Source organism: Magnolia sinica, chromosome 13 (assembly GCF_029962835.1).
Source record: "Magnolia sinica isolate HGM2019 chromosome 13, MsV1, whole genome shotgun sequence".
Taxonomy (NCBI): domain Eukaryota; kingdom Viridiplantae; phylum Streptophyta; class Magnoliopsida; order Magnoliales; family Magnoliaceae; genus Magnolia; species Magnolia sinica.
In genome coordinates, this window is record NC_080585.1 from 76,343,564 (window position 1) to 76,356,554 (window position 12,991).

General features: G+C 42.6%; 1 long non-coding RNA gene across 1 annotated transcript; it reads left to right on the plus strand.

Annotated features, from left to right (window-relative positions):
• The first annotated feature begins 151 nt into the window (after positions 1 to 151).
• Positions 152 to 12,283, plus strand: LOC131223873 (uncharacterized). The gene is made up of 3 exons (XR_009160743.1): positions 152 to 683; positions 836 to 1,043; positions 12,071 to 12,283. It is a non-coding gene; the product is annotated as an uncharacterized LOC131223873 (long non-coding RNA).
• The last annotated feature ends 708 nt before the right edge of the window (positions 12,284 to 12,991 follow it).

Genomic DNA, 12,991 nt, shown 5'->3' on the forward strand with positions numbered 1-12,991 from the left:
AATGGTCTGAAATCTGAGAGGTTCTAGTTTCATATGCTAACATTTCAATGATTTTATGATCAAAACCTGCTGCACCTGGGACTGAAGCCTGTATAGCTCGATTTTGATGGTGCCATGTTGCAATATTGAGGTATTTCCAGGCTCATTTCTCATATTGCTTTTACTGGCAAGCTTATTATACTATTCTGATGTTTATTTGCTTTAATTTCCTTCTTCAAGTGGCAAATCAAAACAAACTGCAGATGTCTATATAGTACATGTGTGCAAGATGCAAGCTGATTATCAGGTGGTCCCTGTGGCTAATGGTCTCTAGCCCAAAAATCTGGCCGGTGCATTTATCAGGTGGGCTACTCCTGCTCAAATAAATGGGCAGTTAGAATATTGGAAACTGACAGGCTACATGCAGTGTCTGTGTTTCACTCGCCTGGTGGCTGGGCCGGCCTGATTTTTTGGATAGGACACATGCACTGAGTGGACTCTCCAATGAACATCTCAGATTCAGCATGCTTGTGCCGCATTGGTATGCATGGGGTGTTTGCATTTGGCCTAGAAGTTGGGGCTTCTGGAGACGATCTTTTTATTTTTTATTTTCTGCATTAGGTAGTACACTGGACATGGGTGATCTTGAACCTCCCTCAGACTTGAAGAGTTATCCTTTATAGATGTCAGCCACTATTGGAAAGGTAGTGACATACTTCCCCATTCATGGCCGTTTTGGAGGACACAGCCGCGTTGGTATGCATGGGGTGTTTGCATTTGGCCTTGAAGTTGGGGCTTTTGGTGGCAATCTCTCTCTCTCTCTCTCTCTCTCTCTCTCTCTCTCTTTTTGCATTAGGTGGTACACCGTACATGGGTGACCTTGAACCTCCCACAGACTTGAAGAGTTGGATCCTTAATAGATGGCAGCTGCTAGTGGGAAGGGAGTGGCATACTTTCCTATTCATGGCCGTTTTGGAGTACACAGCAGCATTCCACATTCAACCAGTAATTCTTGGATGGTTGTAGTTCAGATGTTGGATCAATGTTATTTGGATCCTCGATAGGTAGCTGCTGCCACTGGAAAGTGGGTCAGCAATGGATGGGATTTGGCTCCTTAGTTGCACGATCCTTTTAACTGCTTCGAATTGTGCTTTAGACTGTGCTTTAGACTCTTGCTTCTGCTTCCTGTTTTTATTCTACTTGAAACATTTTGAAACAGACGCATCCCCACTCCTGCACCTGATTCCCTGCATCACTTCACTTTTCGTGCATCTATAGGATCCTACACAGATGATAGCTACTTCTGGTAGGGGTGGCAATAGCTTGGGTCATTTGTCGGGGTCAACTAGCTCGACCTGCTTTTTAGGTGGGTTTGGGCCAAGCTAAATTTGTAGTTAGGCATGGGCTAGAAATGTGACCCATTTAAGTAAATGGGTCTGGCTTGGGTTTGTTGACAAAGTTGTTCAACAAAATCATAGAACTGATTTGGCTTCAGTTTGAGGCTTTGAGCGATCTGTTTTTTAATGGAGGAAATTGAGGATCAATCCAAAGGAAAAGTGACCGAAACGGATGATCGAAATGGATATCTCGGTGCAAGAGAGAATGGCGATGAGGCTGGGTTGTCAGGGGAAGCTAAAGGAAGTGACAGGATGGAGGATGGCGAAGACTGAGTGGTCCACTACCGCATAAACCCAAGAATTGTATGTGCTACTGACGATATCTGTCTTCAACTTCCCAAAGCAATGGACCAAATTACATTTCAAAAGGGTTTTTAGGAAGTTTGGGGAAGTGAAAAGGTTATCATTCCCAGGGTTACATGTTTGGTAGTGTAAGAGGTTTTGCTTTCATTCGAATGGGCGGAACAAAAGAGATGAAGGAAGCAATCAAAGCAATGAATGGCCCTTGGTTTGGGGAAAGGAAACTATAGATTAATCAAGCGAAGCGCGGCCTAGAGATAGTGAGTCAGTTGAACTAGCAGAGGAGGTAAGAGAAGGAAAAAGAAAGGAAGGGAAGAGAAAAAAGAAAATTCAAGAAAGGAGGATTCGCCTGTAAGGAAGGGACTAAAAGGGAAAGGAAATGAGGGGGGAAATCATTTCGTGACATGGTGGTTGGAGGCTCAAGTAGCTGAGAGGTGGCCATTTCAATCAAGGAGAATGACGATATCTCCTCCCTATCGATTAGATGGGTTTGGAGAAGCATCGTGACTGGGAACCCAGAGGTGAGCATCAACTCGGTGGTGTTAGATCAGGCTTAGAGTTGCTTTCAATGGTGTTTGGTTGCTTCTATTTGGCCAGAAGCTTCAGAAGAGGAAGTCAGAAAATAGCTGTTGTAGGACTGCAATACGGATGACGCTGATAGAGTCCCTAGGCACTTAAGTGACTCTTCCATGTGGATTTCTCTCTGGTCTCAGGCGAACGCTGACAACATCATTCTTGAATGTAATTTATTCAAGGATAACATAGTGTGGGTGATTTATGTGGGGAGAGTGGCCAGTTTTCGGATGGTAAGGTTCATGGTATCAGATTTGAGAGCTCCCTTTGGAGTTTTGGATTAGGGAGTTTTTCATGGAGGTGGGCTCGAGCTGACAATGGAAGCATGCGAGATGCTTTGATTTGCTAGAATCTAAGTTAGGAAGAAGCTTCTCCGCTGTTTCTTGAGAAAATTTCCATCTGGGTTGGGAACGATTGGATTTTGGTTTGAGTGGTTAGGGAACTAGTTGTCGGCTTGGATGTCAGCTTCAGAGGTCGGGGTGCCTTAGTTTGTGGGTAGATCAAGAGCAGGTGTCAGCATTTGCTTCAGAGGAAGATGGAATGCAGGATCAGGGCTCCTGTGGATCACTAGATGAAGGGAGGGGTTGTGGGAGCTCCAAATTGGCTAAGAAAAGGTAGGTGCTACTAAGGTAGGAAGATGGAATACAGGATCGAGGCTCCTGTGGATCGCTTGATGAAGGGAGGGATTATGGGAGCTCCAAATTGGCTAAGAAAAGGTAGGTGCTACTAAGGTGTTAGGTGGCGGGAGTAGTGGGAAGGAAATTGGGAAAGGCGACATTTCGTTGCTATAGGTTGCTGTGGGCTTGAGCTGAGGACGGAAGGATGCGAGATGCTTTGATTTTCTAGAATTCACGTCAAGAAGAAGAAGCTTTGCTATTGCTTGAGAAGATTTACATTTGGGTTGGGAATGATCAGAGTCCGGTTTGAGTGGTTAGAGAACTAGTGATCGGCTCGAATGTTGGCCTCAAGAGGTTGGGGTGCCTTGGTTTGTGGGTAGATCAAGAGCAGGTCCTGGCATTTGGTTCAAAAGAAGATGGAATACAAGATTGGTTCTCCTGCAGGTCACCAGGCGAAGGGGAGGGGTTGCGGGAGCTTGGGATTGTTGAGAAAAGGTAGGTGCTACTTAGGTGTGGCTACATGTGGTGGAATGTGATTTACATTTGGGTTGGGAACAATCGGAGTCCGGTTTAAGTGGTTAGGGAACTAGCGATCGGCTCGAATGCTAGCCTCAAGAGGTTGGGGTGCCTTGGTTTGTAGGTAGATCAAGAGTAGGTCCTGGCATTTGGTTCGGAAAAAGATGGAATACAGGATTGGTTCTCATGCAGGTCACCAGACGAAGGGGAGGGGTTGCGGGAGCTTGGGATTGTTGAGAAAAGGTAGGTGCTACTAAGGTGTGGCTACATGTGGTGGAGTGTGATTTACATTTGGGTTGGGAACGATCAGAGTCCAGTCTGAGTGGTTAGGGTACTAGCAATTGGCTCGAATGCTAGCCTCAAGAGGTTGGGGTGCCTTGGTTTGTGGGTAGATCAAGAGTATGTCTTGGCATTTGGTTCGGAAGATGGAATACAGGATTGGTTCTCTTGCAGGTCACCAGATGAAGGGGAGGGGTTGCTGGAGCTTGGGATTGTTGAGAAAAGGTAGGTGCTACTAAGGTGTGGCTACATGTGGTGGAGTGTGTTTGCATGGTAGTAATGTCTCTCTTGAGGTGGCTAACACGCTTGAGTTAGTGGAGAGGGCCAACGAGGCAACTGTGGGTCCCTCTTGAGATTTGAAATTAATTTCGAATATTTTCGTGAGCGTTGGAGGTTGATCATGCCGAGTTGTTTTCCTCCACGACGCGTGTAGGCATTGATGTATGGGGTGTTATCCCTTCTCGAGTTAGAAGCCCCTTTTGTCGATGGGGTGGTTCTCGTTGAGGTAGGGAGAGTTTCATGCCCTATGAGTTGCAATCTCCTTCTTTGGAGCATGATTCTGCTACCCATATCTCTTTGGTGTGGATTAGAACCTTCTAGGGAGGGGTTTAGTCTCAATCTGAGGATTCGTCAAGGCCTTGATGGTGTTTGATGCCGATAGGAAGGAGTGGTTAACACGCTTGAGTTGGTGGAGAGGGCCAACGAGGCAACTGTGGGTCCCTCTCGAGATTTGAAATTAATTTCGCATGTGACTTTTCGTGTGCGTTGGAGGTTGATCATGTTGAGTTGCTTTTCTCCATGACACGTGTAGGCACTGATGTATGGAGTGTTATCCCTTCTCAAGTTAGTAGCCCCTTTTGTCGATGGGGTGGTTTCTTGTTGAGGTGGGGAGAGTTTGCATGCCCTATGAATCGCAATCTCCTTCTTCGGAGCATGATTCTGCTACCCATATCTCTTTGGTGCGGATCGGAACCTTCTAGGGTGCGGTTGAGTCTTTATTTGAGGATTTGTCAAGGCCTTGATGGTGTTTGATGCCGATAGGAAGGAGTGGTTGGCAGCAAGGTCCCTACAGGTTTTTGAGGCCAGTTGCAATGGTCTGGGTGAAGTGGATGAGCCTTTAGAAGGGCAGCTGACTAGGGAAGGGCTTCTAGAGTCCTTGGAAGTGATCTCGTTGCAAGTGGCAGTGGAGTTTGGTGCGAGGATACTTGAATACTTAAAAGGTCAGTCCATTGCAATGTTTTTTTTTTTTTTTTGTTTGTTTTCCTCTCTCTCTCTCTCTCTCTCTCTCTCTCTCTCTCCCTCTCTGTTCTTGATGGGGGGTTATGTGGGGAATGTTTCTATGGCCCAAGGAATGGAAGGGGTGAAGATGGTCCCAAGGCATGCAGGGTGATTGCTGAAGGACACTTTCACGACAGTGAAGAACTTCTTGCCCTTTTCCAGTTTATTGAGGAGAGGGGTCTTCAGAAAAGAAGTTTAGGGTAGGCAAAGTAAAATGCCGGATAAGGGGAGGAGAGACTTGGAAGGGTCAGTATCCTCTGTCCACTATGATGTGGGAACATCTTCAAAGAGAGACAAGTAGGAGGAAAAGAGTTAGAAAGGTGCTCCGATGAAGATAATCAGTTGGAGTGTTAGGGGCTTGGGCTACCCACAAAAAGGGTTTCAAATTAGGGAATTTTGCAAGAGATTTAAAGCTAACATGGCAGCAATTCAAGAAACAAAGATGCAAGTGGCTGATTAGAAATTGTGGACTCCATTTAGGGTGGCAGGGGACAAAGATTGAATTGGGTTGAATGTGGTGGGAGCTGTCAGGGGGGGGGGGGGGGGATACAAAGTTCTTGGTCCCAGTTCTTTAAAAGTTGTGGCTTTCTGATGCAGGACAATTAACCACTTGCTCTAAAAGCTCGAATTGTTAGAGCATGACGAATTAATCCCTTTATCTCATAGCCCAGGCCTCACATGTCATGGGTTAGGACCTCAGCCGAATCCCCCTCGTGGGCCCCAAATCACATGGGTATTGCCTCACATGGGCCGCCCACCCCGAGTGTGTCCTCGCATCCCACAGGTTACCTCACTCGAGCCCGGTGTGAAATGTGCATTAATCATCCCCTGTGAAGAGTCTCGAACATAAGACCTCCCCTGTGGGCCCTGCCTACCCTGAGTGTGCCCCTGCATCCCACAGGCGACCCCACTTGAGCCCAGTGTGAAAATGCCCCTGCATTACTTCCGATTCCTTATAGGGTTTTCCCACGATTTACGAGCTGAATAGTCTAGGCAGGCGATCACAATTCTAGTTGAGATGTATGAATGCCAAAGTAGATAGAGCTTGCCTTGGTGTGGTGGAGGTGACTTCAGTGTGGTTAGATTCTCTTTTGAGTAGTCGAGCGGAGGTTGTAGTACTAAAAGTGTGAAGGAATTCTCAAATTGGATTCTCAGGAAAGAAATGGTCAATCTTCCTATGGGGGAGGTGAGATACACTTGGGTCTCATGGAAAGCAAGAGCGATGAAGTCAAAATTGGATCGGTTTTTATTTATTTATTTTTATTTTTATCATCACCCATTGGGTAGAGAAATTCTTGGATAGGTTTTTTTTCTTTTTAATCTCCACCAATTGGGCGGAGAAGTTTTTGCTAGTGCATCAAAGGTGTCTTCCTAGACCAATTTCCAACCATTGCCCAATTGCTCAAGAGGTTAATGAGGAAGATTGGGGTCCACGATTGTTTAGGTTCGAGTTCTCTTGGCTCGAGATAGAGGGATTCCCAAAGCTAGTTAAGGAGTGGTGGTCTTATCCCGAGGTTGAAGGGCTTGTGAGTTTCTCGTTGTCTTCTCCCAATGTTGAAGGGCTTGCGGGTTTCTCATTTTTTTGAAAGCTTAGACTTCTAAAAGGTAAGATTAATGTGTGGAAGATTGAGGTCATTCGGAACTGAAAATTGAGACATAAATCCTCTTATAAAAAATTCAAGTGCTCGACATCAAGGAAGAAGGGGAAGAGCTTTCTGAAGAAGTGGCGGTCTTCTCCCAAAGCTAGTTAAGGAGTGTTGGTCTTCTCCTGAGGTCGAAGGGCTTGCGGGTTTCTCGTTCTCTTCTCCCGAGGTTAAAGGGCTTACGGGTTTCTTGTTGTTTCAAAAGCTTAGACTCCTTAAAGGTAAGATTAATGTGTGGAAGATTGAGGTCATCTAGACCTGAAAGCTGAGACATAAATCCACTTATAAAAAATTCAAGTGCTCAACATCAAGGAAGAAGGGGAGGAGCTGTCTAAAGAAGAAAAATCGTTGTGGGAGAATTATTTGGCTGAGTATGGAGCTCACTTGAGAGGAGATCAAATGGAAACAACAATCGAGGGCACTGTGGCTCAAAGGAGATAGAAACACAAATTTTTTTTTTTTTCCATTTGATGGCTTGTGCTTGGGCTAGAGCTAACAAAATCAAGAGTGTGATCATGGAGAGGGAGGGTGGAAGACAAGACAAAAGTTTGTGACGCCAATGTTTTTACATAAATCTGTCTAGTGAAGGGTGGGACAGGCTGTGTTTAGATAACCTTCAATTTGATAGAATTTCAAAGGAGGTAGATTCGCTGGAAAAGTCATTTTCTGACGAAGAAATAAGTCAATGGTAAAGGCTCTTATGTAGAGGTAACGATGGAAACCATTACATGTTATAGGGTCATAATGGTTGTAACAACCATTATGCAAAAAAATGATCTATAACCGCCATTAATGGCCCATTACACCCCCTATAAAGGCCATAACAACCCCGTGATGGTCTATTATGGGTTAGATACAGTATTTTCATTTTTTTTTTCAACGTTTCGGGGCAAATACATGTTTCTCCGGTTTTTTTCTTTTAATAAAAAAGACACCGTAATGGCTGTTATGGGGGCCGTAACAGTTGTTACGACCCGTATCGTAAAGGTAATGATGGTGGTTGTTACGACTACCGTTACGGAATACCTTGGACATGGCTCTTGGTCTAGATAGTTTTACCAAAACAAATTCCATAACGGTGTCTGCTTCATAAATGAATTCCATGAGGAAGGATACATTGTGAAAGACTTGGGAGCAACTTTTCATTGTTCTCATACCGAAAAAGGAAGACAAGCTTGCTTCGAGGTTCGTATAAAATTTTGGCCAAGGTTCTACCTTCCGGATTCCGATTGATTTAGGCAAGTGTGATATCAAAATATTAGGGTGCATTTCCAGATTCTCATTTTGGTGAACAGTTCCTCAAAAGTCTTTTCTTTGGCTTCTAGAGGTTTGCATCAGGGAGAATCTTATAGGATGTGATTTTTTTTTTTGGGGTGGGGGGGGGAACGATGAATTAATTAAGATTGTTGTGTAAGGAATATCCCGAATCATGAGAGCAAAGAAATAAAGAATGATGTTGCTCATAGAATTAGATCAGGGTGGATGAAGGGGGGGGGGGGGTGTTACGATGAATTAATTAAGATTGTTGTGTAAGGAATATCCCGAATCATGAGAGCAAAGAGATAAAGAATGATGTTGCTCGTAGAATTAGATCAGGGTGGATGAAGTGGAGGTGCCTCCAGAGTTTTATATGATTGCTACATTACCAATTAAACTCAAAAGGAAATTTTTTATAGGATAGTTATAAAGACCAGACATGCTTCCTGGGACAATGTTGTGTGGTCAAGGAACAATTCATATGAAATGAGGATGTTGAGATGGATGAGTGGCAAGACGAATAAAAATGAATGCTTCAGGGGAAATTAAGAGTAGCACCAATGGATAATGAGGGAAAGTAGACTTAAGATGGTTTGACCATGTTCAAGAAATATCAAGAACTACATCGATTAGGATTCGGATGGTTCAAGTTGAAGGCTCTAAAAGGTTCAACAAAGACCAAATGTAGTGAGAAAAGATGATGACCTATGGTTTAACTAAGGATATGGTCCTCTATAAGGCGGAATGGAGGAACATGATCCATGTAGCCTACTCTAATTAGTTGGGATAAGGCTTAGATGATGATGATGGGTCAAGTTTGGGTTAACTGGACCTGCCTATATAGGTTATCAATTGGTTGGGTTAGATGACTGACCCGACCTGACCGAAAGCCCAAAATTTAGACTCTTGGGTAGACTCTGACCTAATTACAATTGATTGGGTCACGTTGGATCAGTCTTGGCCTTGATTGAATTTTAAGTGGGTTGGGTCTAGCCACAGGGCAAAGGGTTGTGAGTTGGGTTTGGGCTAGAATTCTTGGCTTGTCTCGTAAATAGGTTGGGCCTCCGCTAACACTAACTTGGCCAAAACCTGACCCTTTACCACCCATGACTTTGGAAAGCAGGTGAGAATGAGATAGCGTATTTCCCTGAGCATGCCTTAGGGTTTGGAGTTAAAGCAGTGGTCTACATTCAAACTCAAGGATGGGCATAGTTCATATATTACTCATCAACAGACCTAATTACAGGTCATTTCTTACATGTATCAAGCGGATGGAAATGCATTTTTTTGTTTTTTTGTTTTTTAATGTAGTGGCCTCCGATTTGAGGTATTGCAGGACACTTGACTAGGGCGTGCATGCTCGGTTTCAAGTTTGGGCCATAGATTTTATTATTTGGTTGTTTTTCTAGTTGCTACTTTTGCATTCTATTAGAGCTTGTTTAGTGGTGTAGCTAGGGCTTGCTTAGGGCTTGTTTGCCATTGCTTCTAGCAATTACAGAATTGTCAAACAATTTCTCTGGGATCTTTCTAAAAAAAAAAACTGTAAAATTGATTTGTTGAGAATTGCTTATGTGAAGAAGTGCATGTTTGATAAACATGCATAAGAAAAACAATTTCCCCACGAAGATTTCAATGGTGTGTGTTGAATCCTGACGCAGGGATGAACGTGATGAGGTTGATCACCGTATTCCTCAAGGATAACTACACTGAATCCATGGAGCTTCTCTGGACTCCTCACAGAGACTTCTCGAATCCACGAGGAAAGAAAGCAAGAAAATAGAAATAAATTCGTAAATTGATTGATGAATGAATTAAACGAGTTCACAACCCTTTAAATAGGGATACCAAGCAATGAGAGAGAAATCTGAATCAAACTACAACTAAAACTCCTAGAATTCGCAACTCACTAGAAATGGTAAACTTACTATTTTATAGACAATCGTGATGTCTACTAGTGCGCAAGGTTTTCGGCCAAAAATAATAAGTGTCCTATTTGGCTTCACCAAGCTGTTCTCCTAATTATTCTAAGCACTTCTCACATTGGGCGCAACTCCTAAAGCCCAACGGACGAAGAGTTATAATCAAACTAAAACTTACTATCATCTATAGTAAAAACGGAATTAAAATAGGGAAGCGACCGTCGATCTAGTGGTATTTCACAAATCCGGCTTGCACAACCCAGCATAGTGGGGTTGGGTCTCGCTAAAGTAGCTCGTTTTACCCCAAAATCATATATTATACGTCCGATAACTCATTCCGGATTGCAAGATACGCCCGATTTAAGGTCCGACGGTTCGGATCACTTCTATCGTCGACCGGGCCTTTTCTAATCCATCTTAGCCACGAAACTGTCCGCGACCTGCTCCGCATCAAATCCCCCTCTGTTTCGTGTGCAGTGGCACACTTTAGTCTTGGATCTACTTCAATTTTTAAATCATACCCTATATGGTGAAACGAATGGATGGAATGCCCGTTGCACATTATTGAGATTGGCTTCACAGCACAGTAGGTGAGGGTTATGGAAAAGTCATGCCTGTCCAGCTTCTCCAGAGATGAGATTTGCTGAGCCACGTTTACCATTATGGCACGTAGGTCCGAGATGCAATCCATCCATTGGTCAGGTGGACCATAGTTTCCAAAACAAATTTACGGCTCTAAAAACTTGGCTGAAGTTTTCTAACTCATCCACCTCTTTCCAATATTGGGGCCCATCTTCTGAGTGGATCAGATAAATTTTAGGGAAAACATAGTTGGACCAACCGGTGGAGGATTTGATCTTACACCTACATGCCATGATGGCATGTGTGGTGTACGGCTCTACACGCATGCAATGAACAAACTCGAGGGAGGGAGGATTTGAATCAGTCTGAAATAGTAGTGAGATGGAAGATGCAACAAAGTCTGAAAGTGTAGAGATCAAGAAGGTTTGGATAGGTTTCTAGATTAATTGGCATCTATCAATCTTCGTTGCTAAAATGTTGTTGACCGGAGTATATACACATGCCTTGTTGAGATATGAGGATATTCGTATTACAAAATTGATGATATAAATGGTGATGTTAAAATGTCATTGATCATCAATGTGAAAAATGAGATCACCTTGACTTTCATTCAATTGAATTTGAAGATCCAAAAGAAGACATTCTTGTAAGTGTTGAAATTTCTTATGGGTGAGAATGAATGATTGACGAAAGTGTGATTGGAAAGTTGGACAATCATAACAAAGAGAGTATATAGATAAAAGAAATAGTAACGAAATGGAAGATGCAACAAAGTCTGAAAGTCTATCGAGAGCAAGAATTGTAAAGGAGCAAGAATGGTAAAGGAGTGACTCTACCATAGCTTTTAAGGTTTGTGAATCCACTCTTTAAAATATGGAAGCAAATGCCCAAAATGTGGAAAATAATAAGTGAAAGCCCAATCATTACTTTATGATGCCGTCTAATGCAAGCAGTAGTCCATTGTTTGACGTATCCCCGGTATTAGCGAAATATCTCCGATATTATCTGTATCTTTAGGTTGGTGATACCGATAACATTGGTAGTGATACTAATAACACTGGTGGTATTAGAAATTCTAGGTATCGGCGATGTATCACTAATTATTGCAAATATGTTGATATCGTCAATATTTTTAACCTTGTAAATTCCAGGTGTCACTTTTATTGTCAATGTATCGTTATTGCCAACATATCACCAATATTTTCAATTGTGTAGATTCCAAGTGTCACTTGTATCGCCAATGTATTGGTGATATCACTAAAAATCTCTTTATTTCAAAAATAATCCATCTTTTATTTATTTATTTATTTATATGGGCGTATGGTTGTACGCAGTGTTTAATTTGTCGTCAATAATATTATGAGATTATTGTTATTGAAATATGGGTGATATTGAGACCATAAATCTTTTCGTTTTCTTTCCGGTTGTGGATGATTTCTTTACGAAATATCTTGTGTTGTTGATTATGAAATATTGATGGATGTTTGGATTGAAGTTGGATGGTTGGATTGATTTCTTACAACAACGCATCCTTTTAAACTGCCATTAAATGTAAACTTATTATGTATTCATTCTTTTTGCAATTTTTTGCAAATATGTGTATTTTAGCATATTCTAAAGTTTCACTGAAAAATTCCACTGTTTTGCCTATGTTTCTCCAATGTTTCCTTGCATTTCCGGATATTAGTGATATTGTGACGATATCCATATAATTTTTGTATACCGGCCAGTGAAACTTGTAGCAATACTGATACTTCAAACACCAAGCGGTAGTTGGCCTCCATCGTCAACTCATACCAAGGCTCATGGAGTGAGACAAGCATGGATCATGACATGTATCTACGAAAGTTCAGAACTCAAGGGCAAGGTTTATTATTATTATTACTATAGCAGTCTAATGCAGTCATGATCAAGGCCTAAGATTAGGTCGAAGACAGCTTACTCAAGGGATTGATTTCTTACAACAACGCATCCTTTTAAACTTGTAGGTCTTTCGTACATGATGAATTTGATGATTTCTCTTTCAGCCTTGAGGTTCTCCTTGATGTTATCTTCTAGCTTGGTTTTGCTGAAGTGGTTTAACCCTAGGGCGAATTTGGGTGTTTTTCATTGCCCTTTTTACCATAGCTGTGTGGTGTGGATTTGTTGCTAATGGGCATGCATCTGGGACAATGATCAATGGAATGGACCATTACCAAAAAGAGATTATATTCAGGTTATCAGTTTTGTGCAAGTGAGTGCCACGATGGAAACCAGTGGTATGATGGACTGAAAATGGGCCATGGTATGATGATTGAAACAATTGAAACCGGTGATGTGATGAGCCTCAATGTGGATTGCTCATTCACCATAGCTATTTATGGCTATCAACGTGCTGGGCTTGGAGGTGGCTTCTTCGTCCAAGATTTTGAATTGTTCTGGCTGGGTCTGATGGGCTACGTTAGTTTTATTTATTTATTTATTAAAGATTTTGCTCTGCTGAATCCCATCCCGTTGACAAACCTACTAGCTAGAGAACCTAATCGACTGCTGCATTTTCTTAATCCTCTGTATTTGTTGAGTGGTCCATTGCCTTACACTTGGGCCCACGTGCTTGGATTATCAGGCAGGCCTATTGGACTCATGTGCTTGATTCATCAGGCCTAACTTAA